The 17,638-nt window shown below is 35.4% G+C and overlaps 1 protein-coding gene across 2 annotated transcripts in view; it reads right to left on the reverse strand.

Annotated features, from left to right (window-relative positions):
• SPOCK3 (SPARC (osteonectin), cwcv and kazal like domains proteoglycan 3) overlaps positions 1 to 17,638 on the reverse strand; it is a 421,151-nt gene that overhangs the window by 281,740 nt on the left and 121,773 nt on the right. The gene's annotated exons all lie outside the window — the stretch shown is intronic.

The following is a 17,638-nucleotide window of genomic DNA, read 5'->3' on the forward strand; positions in this document are numbered from 1 at the left end:
ATAGTCTCCATCAGCATGAGAAATATATAGAGTAAATAAAGCTTTAAAACGGTAAAATACATTTACTGAAGGAGGTTCACTAACTAGCCTTATACTTGTGTATGAGAAAATTGAAATAGCCAATATAAGTAATATATAAAATAGAAACTGAGGAAGCCTAATCAAACAATAGATACCAGCAAATTAAATTTCAAAAACAAATTGTAATACCTTATTTTAATAGTTTAATTATGTTTCTGACATTACTTTACAAATAAACCAATGAGGTTAAATTTATAATATGTATATTTAATCCAAGTATAATAAGAAAACATAAATCTAATTATTAAATACTTTTATTACTTTCACGTAAAATTTTGTATATAAATCATGATAAATAGAAAGAAGAGTTTCTATGGATAAAACTCCATAGGTTTCTTTGTATTTTATATTTTGTCACAAATTAAATATTAGCTTGAAATCATAGTACCCAAATCTAATATTTACCTTACTTTATTACTTCCAACAATATTTTTCTTGTTCTTTTTTAAAATTGTATTTAATCATTTAAAGAAAAATTATTAGCTACTCTCTGTATTACATTAAAATCTATTCTTTTTGCCTACCCTGCTCCCATCCTCCTCCTCCGACTTGGCTTTATGAAGGTGCACTAGCTCCCAATCACCCTCTTTACCTCAGTGCTTTGGCTTCTTCTACACTGGGAAAACGTGCCCTCACTGGACTGAAGTTCTCTTCTCATATTGATGCCAGACACTGCTATTTTCTGCTACATATGCAACTGGATCTATCTGCCTCTCAATATGTGCTCATTGGTTGGTGTTCTAGTCAAAGGCAGTTATGGAGGATTTGGTTGGACTAACGTGTTCTTCCCAGGAGGCTGCAACCCACTTCAGTTCCTTAATTTCCCCCCACCCCAGCACCCTCACCAGAGTCTCTGTGCTCAGTCTGATGGTTAGTTGCAGGCCTGCTGGCTGCATGACACTGGCATAGCCCCTGAGGAGGCACCCTATCTGGTTTCTGACAGCAAGCACATCCCAGCATCATTGATAGTGCTTGGGCCCCTGGCTGCACTTGTGGTGGATCCCCACATAAGGCAGCCCCTAAATGTTCCCCTCTTCAATTCCTTCTCTTCCACTTGATCCTGTTCCTCCTCCCTCCTCCAGTGAGTGTTTTGTTTTCCCTTCTAAGAAGGACTGAGGCTTCCACATTTTGGCCTTTCTTCTTTTTGAGCTTCATAAAGTTTGTGAATTGTTTCTTGGGCATTCAGAGCTTTCTGGGGTTAGTATTCAATTATCAGTGACTGTATACCATGTGTGTTCTTTCGTAACTGGGTTACCTTACTAAGGATGATATTCTCTAGTTCCATCCATTTGCCTAAGGATTTCATAAAGTCATTGTTTATAATAGCTGAGTAGTACTCCGTTGTGTAAATGTACCACACATTCTGTATCCATTCCTCTGTTGAAGGACATCTGGGTTCTTTCTAGCATCTGGATATTATAAATAAGGCTACTATGAACATTGTGAAGCATGTGTCCTTGTTATATGTTGGAGCATTTTGGGGTATATTCCCAGAAGTGGAATAGCTGGGTCTTCAGCTAGTACTATGTCCAATTTTCGGGGAAACTTCCAGATTGATTTCCAGAGTGGTTGTACCATCTTACAACCCCACCAATAGTGGAAGAGTTTCTCTTTCTTCACTTCCTCCCCAGCATCTGCTGTCATCTGAGTTTTTGATCTCAGCCATTCTGACTCGTTTGAGGTATAATCTCAAGGTTGTTTTGATTTGCATTTCCCTGATAACTATAGATGCTGAGCATTTCTTTAGGTGTTTTTCAGCCATTCAGTATTCCTCAGTTGTGAATTCTTTATTTAGCTCTGTACCCCATTTTTAATAGGATTGTTTAATTCCCCAGAGTCTAATTTCTATTAGCTCTTTATCAAATGTAGGATCAATTAAGATCTTTTCCCAATCTGTACACTGACATTTTGTACTCCTCAGATTGTATTTAGCCTTACAGAAAGCTTGCAAATTCATGAAGTTCAATTTGCTAATTCTAGATCTTGAGCATAAGCTATTGGTGTTCTATTAAGGAAATTTTCCCCTGTGCCACGTGTTCTAAGCTCTTCCTCCCTTTCTCTTCTAATAGTATTAGTGTGCTTGGTTCTACGTGGAGGTCTTTAATCTACTTTCACTTGAGCTTTGTAACAGGAGGTAAGAAAGGACTGATTTATATTCTTCTCCATGCAGACTGCCAGTTAAATCAACACTATTTATTGAAGAGGCTGTCCTTTTTCCATTGAATGTTTTTAGCTCCTTTGTCAAAGATCAAGTGTTCATATGTGTGAGGGCTCATTTCTGTGTGTTCAGTTTTATTCTATTACAAAGAATCAACAAAACCAGGATCTGCTTCTTTGAGAAAATCAAAAAGTTTGATAAATCCTCAGTCAGACTAACTAGAGGGCATAGAGAGAATATCCAAAGTAACAAAATCAGGAATGTAAAGGGAGACATAACAAAAGAAACCGATGGAATTAAAGAAATCATCAGACCCTACTACAAAAGCCTATTCTGAACAAAATTGTAAAATCTAGAGGAAATGGACAACTTTCTAGACAGATACTAGGTTCCAATGTTAAATCAGGATTGGATAAACCATCTAACCAGTCCCATAACCCCTAAAGAAGTAGAAAAAGTAATCAAAAGCCTCCTAAACAAAAAAAAAAAAAAAATGGGTTCAGTACAGACTTCTATCATACTTTCATAGAAGACCTAATATTAATATTCTCCAAACTAATCACAAAATAGAAACAGAAGGATACTACCCAACTCATTCTTTGAAGCCACAATTATGCTCATAGTTAAACCACACAAAGACCCTATAAAGAAAGAAAATTTCAGAACAATTTCCCTCATGATCATCAAGAATATTTTAAAATATAATCAGTCTCTTTAAAATAATTTTGAGTAAAGAGGACAATATTTATATCAACTGTGCTATAAATTTAGACAGAGTCACACATCTTACTGAAAGAATTTGTATTTCCTTTTTTATCTCTCCTGAAAAAAATAAAATATTAGTGTACTTCACTATTAATATTTAATGTATTATGCTTGTTACCTTGTGTGCTCTTTCTCATTTGCATTTTTTAAAATTCTGGTATATATAGGTTTACCCTCCATATTTATTTTTAAATTTAAAAGCAATAGAAATAAATTGAAGATTCATAGCAACAAAAATCTGACTTTTAACATATAACCAAATGTGAATTTCAGACCCCTCAGATTTTGCTTTGGTTAAGAACACTAATGTATCATTTCTTTTTATGTATTAATTTATAAGACACCTATAATGTTGCAAAATTGATTTGCAAGTGAAACTACACAGGCTTAGAGGGAAGGAGGCTCAGACCAAAGAAACATATAACACACAGTTTTCCTGCTAAAAAAAAGAACAATAGACTAGAGGGTAAGTTGTCCCTAGGCTAAAATCAATTCTTTCATATTCAAAAATCCCTTTCAGAGCTGAGTCACAACTACCTAGGACAAAAAATAAATTCTTGTTGAGAATCTTAAATTTTCTAGGATTTTCCTGATTTCTTTTTTAGGATTTCTAACTCTAGGGTTATCTCTTTTAGTGTTTTCTTTATTATGTCCATTTCTTTTTTAAATTCCTTCTTCCATTCCTTCATCTCTTTGGTTCTGTTTTCTTCTAGTTCTTTGAGTTCTTTGAGTCTTTTTCTTGTTTCTTCTTTTAAAGCTTCTAATTCTTTATGCTTCTCCTGTTCTTGTTTAAGGATCTCTATTATCATCTTGAGGTAGGATTTTGTGTCTGAGTCTTCTTTTTCTGGAGTGTTTGGCATTCCGCTGTTTGTTGTGATGGGAGAGCTGGGTTCTAGTGTTGCCAGGTTGTCTTGGTTTCCCTGGGGTACAGTCTTTCGCTTACCTCTTACCATCCTGTTGTCAGTGATTGGTTATCACCTTTCCCTTGTACCTGGCCTGTGTCCCTGGATCTCCGCTGTTCCTGGTGGCGGATGGTCCAAGTGCCTGTTGTACACCCCAGAAGCTGCTGGCTGGGAACAGAGGGCCCAAGGCTGCCGGGTTCCTGGGTCCCTGGATCAAGCAGGGCAGGCACACACTTTCCCCGTGCTCCGCAGAGATCTCTCTTCCCCATGGCTAGTCGGAATCCTTTCTCCTGTAGACAGGGCTTCCTGGAAGCAGCAGCAGCCAAAGATACCACTCTTGCAGGAGCTTCAGGGCAGGCTGAGGTCTTGAGGGCCGAGTGCTTCAGGCTCTGACCGCTCCCTGGGGGCAGTGAGCAGGAGGGTGGTGACTGGGTTTCTGCAGGGACCCTGGTCCTGCTTTCAGTCCCTAGGGAAACCATGAAAGCAGGCCTCCTGGTAAGCAGCGGCCTAGCTGATTACAAGTGGTCCCCCCAACCATGGCAGCAGCACAGGTACTCCCCTGCCCACCAAGGGGCCTTTCATTTGCATTTTAATAGTGCCTAAAGTTGAAAAGTTTTTACTTATAGAACATTTAGTTTATTTTGGTGATCACTATAATGTAATTTAGTAAGTTTCATTAATTTATTAAACTTAATAATGTTTGTAGTATATGCAAAAAACAGATAAAATAATGAATAGACTAGAAGGAAAAGACAAACAAATGAAGAAAGAAAGTATGAAGTAAGGTCGAGGGCAAGTAAGAAAGAAGAAGCAAGGAGTTGAGAGAGGAAGAAAAATATAATAAAAGACTTCCAATGCATTTATGTTTTCGGAACTAAGTTAACTTCTGGCCAGTGTGATGTGTCTGTTTATAGTTTATTCTCTGTTATCATACAATTCTTACTGAGATGATATTATTTCACATTCAGTGTTAAACCACTTTAACCCAATATAATGAAGGCCACATTAGCTTACAAGAGAATCGTGAATTGAAAAATGACAAGGTCCCATATGCTGCATAAAGACACTTGAAAGTAAAGATAAATTAATGAAAACAACATAAAGCTCAGCAACTCTAAGCAGTTTGGAGTCATCATGTTATTCACTGTGTTACAGTGTATCTTAGAATCACAACACTAGTGGGAAAGATGGAATCACAGGGAATTAATGGACATGGGAAGGCAGTTAGGCAGAAATGCATAAACAAACATAATCAACTTTCTGTCTAGTAGATAAGTCTTTCGTACATCCAAAATCAAAGCAAGTAAAGACAACATGTCAATGTGTTGATATAACCCCAGAGTGTAGGTATTACAATAGCACACCATAATATTAATACTGACAATTTCTTATATTTTGCATTCTGTATTTCAAGTGCTATAAATATTGCATTTACCTTGTAACGATTGTCTTCTTTTACCTCACATTATAGATAACTAGAGACAATTTCATTTTACATCCATAGACTATCAGAGTCTAGACCCAAATTACCTGCTTCTGAAATCTATACTAGCAATCATTTTAATATGTTCTAATTTTCAGTTTGAAATTTGCTAGCTGATTATCCATTATGGGTAGCACATTGCTACCAAACCAATTAGAATGTACGATCTCAATTACTATTGCTCATTCACTTAATTAACAAGTACTGATTATCAAAAATACTCCAAATCTAAGAAAAAATGTAAAATGATCAAGTAAAATGAAAGAATATGCACACCTTTCTAGAGTGCAAAGCCTGTTTGTGCTGCAATGAATTGTGTACAGCTCTAGGTAATTGTTATGTATAGTGGGGGCTCCCTACAAACTTTCTCATCACTTTGTCTGTAAATTTATTCTATTTTGATATTTGCATTTTATTCTTTGTTTCTTGAAATGCTATTTATGAATACCATATCTTTTAAAAAAACCTTCCTCTAGCATATGTAAAAGGATACCCACATAAACCTTACACGCAGGCTTAAATGTACTGTCAACATAAACTTGAAATGTCTGAATATTTGTGACTATCTGAAGTACACTTTTAAAATGTAAGATTAGAACTGGTTGCTTCCCTATGGAAAATAGACTAGTTTTTAGAACTTTTGAACTTATTAATGACTTTTCAATGCTCAACGAGAAATTCTTTTGTCAGAATCCATTCATGAGGAACAGTCTATATCCCGACCTATATCCCTTGACAGAATCTAATTTATGTTCTTCGCTGTGTTTTCCTTGAACATCCCTTGATTTAATTATCTGGAAAAAAACTATCCCTTTGACAAGAAATATTGTTTCTTGGTTTTCTTTCATGTCTATGGACATTTAGAGGCTATGTACAATAAAATTAGGAGAAGAAATCTTTAAAGATTAAATATACCAAGAAAATAAATGGTCATGGAGAAAGTTTAAAAGGGCCATTTTCTTAGATTTAATCAGTGATTAGATGTCAAGGATACATAACAAAAAATTCCAATGTAATGGCCAATTTCTTTTTGAATGCGTGATTAATAACATAAGTCAATTGAATCTTGTAAGCAGTTCAAAATGTTGTTAATTACAGTTCAGGGGAAAGCAAATTCAATACACTGCATTTTTAACAAAAGTAAATGGAATGTTATGGTGCTGGTAACTGTACTGCATTTAGAGCATTTCCATCCTGCTCCACATATTATTCTGGTTGTTTGTAGACCTCCTGATATGATATTTAAAATGTAGGTATAATGTGAGTATTAAATTAGATAAGAACTGTGTTTCCTAGCTTCAAGTCCTGAAGCCATATGTGCTAAAAAGATAAAAGGATTTGGAGAGTTGAGAAAGCAGAAATTTGAGTCAAGAAATTCTTATGATGGCGAATGGAAGATCATCTTCTATCTGAGCCAACAAGTCAATCTATCAGAGGATTTGCAAAATGCATCCATGACAAATAGGTATTTTATAGATGTATTTCTAAGGCTTTACCAATCATGACTATTTCTATCCTTCTTCCATAATGTTCACTGAACCTTACCTGTTGGAGTTTTCTGGTAGATGTGTGTTTTGTCTCTGGACTCTATTTTTATTGGTTGTGTTTTTCTGGAATAATCTCAGTACACATTCAAGTACAGAAATTTTCTACTTCTTGGTTCTGTCTAATATTACCCAATCGAACTCTGAGTACTAAGTTGGGTCATTTGTTTCACTCTCATCCTGGGATGCTTCTTCATGCTTTTGCGTTCTCACTTGCTAAAATAGGACATAGACCCAAGTTGTTTGATAACGTGAAGTTTAGTGATTGTCAGACAAAGGCTCCACAGTATTTAACTTCCCACTACTTCCATAACAAAATGCTGAGTGGGCAACTGGCCTTTGTGCATCAACATTAGGTCTTTGTAGACAACAAAGCATAGCACTTCATTTCAGCTTCAATTCATACATGTATTTAAAGCAGGATTAGCTTTGAAATTTAGTTTATAAAATCGTCTATTTGAAATGCTTTGTTCAAGTTTGCTTTTATACTTGAGGAAAGTGTTGACATGGTATAAATTATGAGAAAGTTATTAATAACATGTATAAGTGTTAATATTGTGCAGATGAGACTAACAAAGAGTATTATAGAAATTTACCCAACTTCTTACTTTTCTTTGATCATGTTTCTTGAATAGAAATTATAGCACCAAGTTCTTATAGCTTAGGTTCTTTAGCTACAGGGTATTTAAACCTAAATTTCCACATTGTGTTTTTACTTTAAAAATCCAATTATTTTATGGGGGTACCTGGCACTTTTCAACTTGTCAGAAATGCAATATACCAGTGGGTGACAATTTTATAGAACATGTAGGTGTTAATCAAGGTCACTTCAAGTAAGGAAAACCTTTAGTTCCTATATTTTGAGCCCTCTAAAGATTATCAAGTTTCTGAATCTAGGAAATTTAAAGTTCCTAATACAATTATATATTTTTGTTAATGTTAAAAGTTATGAACAAAAAGAGCTTGAAATTTTCTAAATATTCCAAGTACCACATTGTTCTTATATATTTTAGATCTGACAACTGTGATGAAGTTTACCTTATTTTTTAAAATACATATTGCTTGTAAATGGTCATTTGAAATTACAATATTATTTTTCACATGTTTTTTGTAAAATAAATAATCTTCCAAGCACCAGGAAAACGTTTCTAATTTAACTTTCTTTATCTTCTAGTTGATCACTTGTATTAGAGTTCATGCATATTTCACAAATACCAAAGTTACCGTATTTATCTTAAGCTTTTTAGGTGGTATAAAAATCTTGAACAAAAGAAGAAAACATACCCTAAAAAGGAGAAGGCAGGATAGAGTCAATCTCAGGGCTAAAATCAACCAGTTAGAAACAAAGATAAAAAGAATAAACAAAACCAAGTGCTGGTTTGTTTGTTTTTTGTCATTTGGGGTTATTTTTTTCTTTGTTTGTTTTGTTTTGTTTTTGTTTTTTGAAAGTCTAAAGGGTACAGAGACCATTTTCAAATTAACAAAATCAGAAACAAAAAGTGAGAACTAGCTGTCTCTCAACCAAAGAATGAATACAGAAAATATGGAATATTATTAAGCTGTTAAAAACAAGAATAACATGAATTTTGCAGCCAAATAGATGGAACTAAAAAATATCATCCTGATTGAGGTAACTCAGACCCAAAAGGACATGTGTAATATGTGCTCATAGTATGTGATTAGTGGACATTAGCCAAAAAGTACAGAATATCTAAAATACAACATAGAAACTGTGTAAAAACTGTAACAATCAAAAATGCCCATATGAAGAGGCTTCAATACCACTTAGAAGAAGGAAGAAAGTAATCACAGGAGGCAGAGAGACCTGGCTAGGAGGGGAAAGAAGAGCAGGATCAGCTATGGAGAGCAAAGGGCAGAAGAAGAGCCCAGAATGCCAAGAGAATATATAAAAATAAGCAGCCTTGGGGGTGAGAAGTAGGGGGATTCTCTAGAAAAAAACAGAGACCTGGGAGGTGAAAGATTCTCAAGACTCATTGTGGGTGACCATAGCCAAAATGCACAACATTGGTAGGATGGAAATTGAAGAGTACACATCTTTAGTAGATACACAAGAATTACAAATCAAAGGTCAAAATTCCTGACCCAGAATTTTTCCTCTTTAAAAGAAAAAACAGGGATAAAAGAAGCAAACAAACAAACAAACCCCAAAACAAAATAGAGAAGAGACTGAAGATAAAAGGTCCAATGGCCAGCCCAACTTGGGATCCATCTCACTGCAGTGGGGAGGAGGAAACAAGGCTCTACACTACTGTGCTATGATGTGATTACAGATGGGAGCCTGGCATGGCTATTCTTTAAGAGGCCCTACCAGCAGCTAACTGAGACCTAAGCAGATAATTCTACCCCACCACTAGATCAAGTCAGGGAACTCCACTGTTGCATTAGGGGAAGGATTAATGAAGCAGAAAGGGGGGCAACCCGATAAGAAAAACAACAGTCTCAATTAACCCAGACCTGAGGGAGCTCCCAGAGACTGAGCCAACACGCAGGAACATATAAAGCCTGGTTTTCTGGTATATATATATATATAATATATATAATAGAAGTCTGACTTGCTTGGCCTCTGTGGCTTAATCTTCTCAAGACATGAGACCCCGGAAAAGGAGAAGTCTTGTTGGAGGGTTCAGACTCTTGGAGGCAACAAAAAGGAAGAATGAGATGACAAACTGTGAGAGGAGGGACTGAGAGAAGACAAAGTTTTTAAAAATAAAAGAATTCACACACACAAAAAGAGCTATAAGTCATTTACGATTCTTTGTATTCCCACATTTTCAATGAAAGCACAACTTACAAAACAACCTATTAAGAAGCATGTGATCATTGAATTGGCAGTGATTTAACAAACATATAGTTTTTCAAGTATATACTTGTAATGTGTTTACTTGTAGAAAGTATGCACATTCTTATAGAAAGTCACTATTTGGCCATTCAGTCACTATTAGCCAATGTCGCCAGAAAATAGGTCATCTTTCTGACAAATGGGTGGTGTTTGTAGAAGTCATCAGCACTAAAGATAAGAGTAATTAAGAGAGGACATTTATATATAGCTTCCGAAGATCATTAATAATGGCTGTCAAGTTGAAAGGATCTAGATCCACCTAGGAAACAAGTCTTTGGTCATGTTGATTAAGGACTTTCTGGGGAATAAGATCTATCTTTACTGGGGAAAGCAATATCCATGAGCTGGGACTCAGTCAAGCATAGAACAGAGGCTCCGTGAACATCTCCCTCTTCTCTCTGACTCCAGATACCATATGAATAGCAAGCTCAATTATTACAACATGACTTCCTCACAATGTTGGCCTGTAATCTTAACTGTGAGTCAATGTTAAACATTTCTTCCTTCAATTGATTTATGGGTTCTTCTGTCTTTAATGAAAAAAGTGACTAATAGAGCAGATTATGGTGTTAGTTTATTTTTATGATATCTAATTTGCAGCTAGCTGCTTTAATAATAGACAATCTATTAATTGCATTAACCCTTATAGAAACTTAGAACAACAGAAAATAAGACCTCACTGTTCAGGAAGTTGAAAATTTGGGAACCACAGCAACATACTTATTCATGTTTGTGCCTGTACGTAACTCTAATAAACTTATTTAATTCAGTAGGCTGGATTGGTTATCCAAATAATATGTCTGCTTTAAATTGAAGTAAACAAGTTTCTACTCAGTTTCACTAATTATTTTCCTTATACCGTTTCAAATGATTAATGACCATCATGCACTGTTTAAAAGGCTCACCACACCCAGAAAATATTACTAATTTCTAATGCTACCACACATACTGTGCTGTAAGTGTAAAGATTGAAATGGTCCAAAGTAGACATGAGATTATATTATAAAGATCAATAATCAATGGAATTAAAATGTTCTAATTGAAATGATACAGTTATGACCACTTAGATTATATGGCAAGAAAAGTTTTTGTGTACTTGCCATATGTAAATTGAGTCTGACAAGTTAAAGACATAATTTCAGGATTCAAAGCATTCACATTACATTTTGCAAGCTGTCCCCACAAAGTTAGTGCTAGGGGAGGCTGCATTCTTTAATCTGAATATCAGGTAGAACAATTCTACTCAAATGAAAGGTTCTGGAATATTAAGTGCATAGAAAATATTGTATTATAGATAGTAGTTATTAAAAGTACTATTAAAATACTAAAATTACTATATAAGAACCAAATATTCAATTCAATGTGGTATTTGATGAAATGTTTCAAATTGCATACTAAATAATGAATAGCTTAAAAACATTATTTATATTTAGTTAAATTCATATCTGTTGGTAAATGGTGATAGCATACAAGTCATGACATTTCTTTATTATTAGTTCCTTTATAAAACAAAGACACATACATATCACTGTTTCATTATGAAGATGATGTTTAGCTTAACAGAATATGATATAAAAACACTATTGCAAAGTTGACCTTGGAATCATATAAACAATCTAATGAATTTTAGAAAATAATAGAAAAGCCACAATTCGTATACTTGGTGAAGAAACAAAACTTAAAAGGAAGTGAGCTGGACCAGCAGTTCCCAGAGATAAAGGCCTGGTGAGAAGGGGATCCAAGTATCCAGGGGGCAGAGAAATCTCTGCTGAGTACACATGGAAAGCACGCCCCTGCCCTGCCTGATGCAGGGATCAGGATCCCAGCATTGGGACTCGGTCCCACCCGGAAGCTTTGGAGCACAGAACAGGCCTCAGACGAGCAGAGATCAAGGGACACAGGCCAGTTACAAGAGAAAGGCAAGAACATATCACTGACAACAAGATGGCAAGAAGAAAGCGAAATAGCATATCCCAGGGAATTCAAGACAACGTGGCAACACCAGTACCCAGCTCTCCCATCACAGCAAACAGCTGAATGTCAAATACTACAGAACAAGAAGGCACAGTCCTAAAATCAAACCTCAAGACAATGATAAAGATTCTTAAACAAGAACAGGAGAAAAAGCAAAAAGAATCAGAAGCTTTTAAAGAGGAAACAAGAAAAACACTCAAAGAACTCAAAGAACTAGAGGAAAACAGAACCAAAGAGATGAAGGAATGTAAGGAGGAATTTAAAATGGAAATTGACACAATAAAGAAAACACTAAAAGAGATAACCCTAGAGGTAGAACACCTAAAAAAGAAATCAGGAGTCACAGATGTAAGCATTTCCTGTAGACTACAAGAGATGGAAGAGAGAATCTCGGGGGCCAAAAACAACATTGAAAACATAGACAAAACAGTCAGTGAAGATGCAAAAACCAAAATGCTCCGAACCCAAAATGTCCAGGAGATCCAAGACACAATGAGAAGACCAAACCTAAGGATAATAGGAATAGAAGAGGGAGAAGAATATCAACTGAGGCACAGTAAATATCTTCAAAAAATCATAGAAGAAAATTTCCCTACCCATAAGAACGAGATGACCATGAGCATAAAAGAAGCCTTCAGAACTCCAAATAGGTTGGACCAGAAAAGAAATATCTCCCAACACATAATAGTCAAAACACCAAGTGCCCAAAGCAAAGAAAGAATACTAAAAGTAGTAAGGGAAAAAGGTCAGGTAAAATATAAAAGCAGACCAATCAAAATCACACCCGAATTCTCAACAGAGACTATGAAAGCTAGAATACCCTGGACAGACATCAAGCAGACCCTATGAGAGCACAAGTGGCAGCCCAAGCTGCTATACCAAGCAAAACTATCAGTTACCATAGATGGAGAGATGAAGATATTTCAAGACAATTCTAAATTTACACAATATCTGACCACAAACCCTGCACTACAACACATTATAGGTGGAAAACCCAATACAATGAGGGAAAATACAGCCTAGGAAAAACAAGAAAACTCCTAAGCAAGAAAAACAAAAGAAGAAAAAGACACAGAGACAACTCAACCTACAAAAGTAATAATGGCAGGAAACAGCAACCGCTATTTCTTGATATCTATTAACATGAATGGACTCAACTCCCCATTAAAAAGACATAGGATATCATACTGGACAGATAAACAAAATCCAGCATTTTGCTGCATACAGGAAACTCATCTCAGAGACAAAGACAGAAACTATCTCAGAGTAAAAGGTTGGGAAAAAAACTTTCAAGCAATCAGCCCCAAGAAGCAACCTGGCGTGGATATTCTAATATCAAATAAAGTAAATTTCCAACCAAAGTTATCAAAAAATATAAAGAAGGACATTTTTACTGATTATAGGGGAAACCTGTCAGGAGGAACTCTCAATCTTAACTAACACGCTCCCAATACAAAAGCATCCACATTCATAAAAGAAACCCAACTAAAGCTCAAAAAATACATTTCACCCCACACAATAATAGTGTGAGGCTTTAATACCCCACTCTCTCCAATGGACAGATTATGGAAACAGAAACTGAACAAGGACACTGTAAAACTAGCAGAGACTTTGAACCAACTAGAATTAATAGATATATAAAGAACATATCATTGTGAAGTAAAAGAATACACCTTCTTCTCAGCACCCCATTGCAAATTCTCGAAAATTGACCACATAATTGGATACAGAATGAGCCTTAATCGATATAAGAAGATTGAAATACTCCCATGCATGTTCTCAGATCACCATGGTCTCAGGCTGATTTTTAACAACAACAAAGACAACAAAGAGCCCACATATACATAAAAACTAAACAATGCTCTGTTAAACAATAGCATGGTCAAAGAAGAAATAAAAAAGAAATTAAGGATTTTCTAGAAATCAATGAAAACAAAAGCACAACATACCCAAATCTATGGGATGCAATGAAAGCAGTACTGAGAGGAAAACTCATAGCTCTGAGTACTTCCAAAAAGAAACAGGAGAGAGCATACATCAGCAACTTGTCAGCACAGCTAAAAGGTCTAGAACAAAAGGAATCAGATACACCCAAGAGGAGTAGAGGGCAAGAAATAATCATAATTATGGCAGGAATAAACCAAATAGAAACAAAAAGAACCATTGAAAAAAATCAACAAAACCAAGAGTTGGTTCTTTGAGAAAATCAAAAAGATTGATAAACACCTAGCCAGACTAACTATAGGGCAAGAGAGAGTATACAAATTAACAAAATCAGAAAGGAAAGTGGAGACATAACAACTGAAACTGAGGAAGTTAAAGAATTCATCAGATCCTACTACAAAAGCTTATACTCCACAAAATAGGAAAATCTGGAGGGAATGGACGATTCCTAGACAGATACAAGATACTAAAGTTAAACCACAACAGGGTAAACCATCTAAACAACCCCACAACACCTAAAGAAATAGAAGAAGTCATCAAAAGCCTCCCAACCAAAAAAAGCCCAGGCCCAGATGGGTTCAGTGCAGAATTTTATCAGACATTTATTGCGGACATAACACCAATACTCTCCAAACTATTCTACAAGTTAGAATCAGATGGAATACTACCTAACTCATTTTTTGAGGCTACAATAACCCTCATACCTAAACCACACAAAGACCCTACAAGGAAAGAGAACTTCAGACCAATCTCATTTATGAATATTGATGCAAAAATACTCAACAAAATACCTGCAATCTGAATCCAAGAACACATCAAAATGATCGTTCACCATGATCAAGTAGGCTTCATCTCTGGGATGTAGGGATGGTTTACTATAAGGAAATCCATCAATGTAATCCACCATATAAACAAACTCAAAGAACTAAATTACATGGTCATACCACTAGATGATGAGAAAGCATTTGACTAAATTCAACACCACTTCATGTAAAAAGTCTGGGAAAGAACAGGAATCCAAGGTCCATACCTAAACATAATAAAAGCAATATACAGCAAACCAACAGCCAACATCAAATTAATGGTGGGAAAATTGAAGCAATCCCACTAAAATCAGGGACTCAACAAGGCTGCCCACTCTCCCCCTTCCTATTAAACATAATACTGGAAGTCCTGACTGGAGCAATTTGACAGCCAAAGGAAATCAAAGGAATACAAATTGGAAAGGAAGAAGTCAAAACATCACTCTTTGCAAATGACTTGATAGTGTACTTAAGTGACCCCACAAATTCCACAGAGAAGTCCTACAGCTGATAAATAAGTTCAGCAAAGTTGCTGGATATAAAATAAACTCAAACAGATCAGTAGCCTTCCTATATTCAAAGGACAAACATATGGAGAAAGAAATTAGGGAAAAGATACCCTTCACAATAGTCACAAAAACTATGAAATACCTTGGTGTGACTCTAAGTAAGCAAGTGAAGGACCTGTATGACAAGAACTTCAAACCTCTAAAGAAGGAAATTGAGGAAGATATCAGAAAATGGAAAGAACTCCCATGCTCATGGATTGGAAGGATCAACATTTTAAAAATGGCCATCTTACCAAAAGTAATCTACACATTCAATGCAGTCCCCATCAGAATTCCAACCCAGTTCTTTATTGAGTTGGAAAGAGCAATGTGCAATTTCATCTGGAATAACAAAAGACCTAGAATAGGGAAATCCATCCTGAACAACAAGAAAACATCTGCAGGAATCACTATCACTGATGTCAAGCTATATTACAAGGCAATTGTGCTGAAAACTGGATGGTAATGGTACAGAAATAGGCACGTGGATGAATGGAATAGAATAGAAGATCCAGAAATGGGCCCTCATGTATATGGTCACCTTGATATTTGACAAAGGAGCTGTAATATTCAATTGAAAAAGCCTATTCAACAAATGGTGTTGTCCAACTGGCACTCAGCATGCAGAAAAAATGAAAATAGACCCTTTCTTTTCTCCTTGTACAAATCTCAAGTGGATCAAAGATCTATACATTAAGCTAGATACACTGAAACTATTAGATTAGAAAGTAGGGAAAACCTTAGAACACATAGGCACAGGAGAAAATTTTCTGTAAAAACACCAATGGCTCAAGCTCTAAGGTCAAAGATTATCAAATGGGACTTAATGAGATTGCAAAGTTTTTGTAAGGCTAAGGAAATTGTTAAGAAAACAATACGGCAGCCAACAGAATGGGAAAAGATCTTTACCAACTCCACATCAGATAGAGGCCTAATATCCAAGGTATACAAAGAACTCAAAAAGCTAGACACCAGGGAATCTAACAACCCTATTAAAAAATGGGGTACAGAGCTAAACAAAAAGTTCTCAATTGAAAAATATTGAATGGCTGAGAAACATCTAAGGAAGTAGTTGACATCCTTAGCCATCAGGGAAATGCAAATCAAAACAACCCTGAGATTCCACCTCACACCAGTCAGATTGTCCAAGATCCAAAACTGAGATGACAGCAGATGCTGGCGAAGTTGTGGAAAAAGAGAAAAACTTCTCCACTTTAGGTAGGGTTGTAAACTGATACAACCACTCTGGAAATCAGTCTGGCGATTCCTCAGACAACTGGACATAGTAGTACTTGAAGATCCAGCTATTCCACTTCTGGGCATATATCCTAGAGACACTCCAATACAGAACAAAGATACATGCACCGTAATGTTCATAATAGCCAGAAGCTGGAAACAACCCAGATTTCCTTCAGTAGATGAATGGATACAAAAAATTGTGGTACATTTACACAGTGGAGTACTACTCAGCTATCAGAAACAATGACTTAACCAAATTTATGAGAAAATGTTGCATCTAGAGAATATCATCCTGAGTGAGATAACCCAGTCACAAAAGAACAGACATAATATGCAGTCGCTGATAGTGGGATGCTAATCCAGAGGCTTTAATTGCCCCAGAAACAACTCACAGACTCTGTGAAGTTCAAGAAAAAAAGAAAAAGAAAAAAAAAAAAAAAAAACATTTTGCTCAATCCTTACACACCAAGAAAGCGTTGACTAATTCCAGGTTATTTCTTGTTTTATATGTACTTTTTGCTCATTGTAACTAGTAAGACCTTAGTGCAAAGTATCAAACCTCAAAATAAATAAATAAATAAATAAAAGGAAAGAAAGAAAAAGCCAAGCACTGACAAAAATTTATTTGTATACATTTATGCAAAAATGTTTGATTTTTTTCTTTTTTCTTTGTTTTTTAAAATAAAGTTAAAAAAAACAAAAAAGAGGAAGTGAAAGTCTATCCTTTGTGTAGCTTAGTTAGTCTTCCCTTTGAATAATGTGTGACTTGTTATACACAAATGAGATCTAAGATGAAATGTTGAATCTAATGAGAGTAATAAGGAGAGAACCAGAAAGGGGATGGGTCCTGACACCCGTTATCCCAGTGTGCATTCTGAAGAAGTATGAACTCAGCAGTTTAGAAGCCTTCTGGGCTAAATAGAGAGCTCTATGACAACCTGTATAACCAAAACATCACTTTTAACACACACACACCGATACACACCCGTATGCAACATAATTAATGAAAAGTGTGGTCATAAATTTGAAAAAGAGCAATGAGAAGAGTATAAAAGTATTGAAGAAGTAAAAGGAAGAGAAAATGATATGTTATAATCCCCAAATAAATGAAATTTTGTGTACAAATTACTTGAGGATTCAATTAAATTTCTAGATAAATACTATAGAATGATATGAAAATAGAATTGAATAATATAAAATACAAAAAAGAATGAATTTGTCTAGAATAATAAGCAATAGATCTATCACTATTGAAATGTTGTTACATTTGAATACAATGTAAAATGAACATAATATTAAGTAACGTTTAAAAAGGAAAAGAATTTATTAAAAAATTA

This window comes from Micromys minutus (assembly GCF_963924665.1).
Source record: "Micromys minutus genome assembly, chromosome: 14".
Taxonomy (NCBI): domain Eukaryota; kingdom Metazoa; phylum Chordata; class Mammalia; order Rodentia; family Muridae; genus Micromys; species Micromys minutus.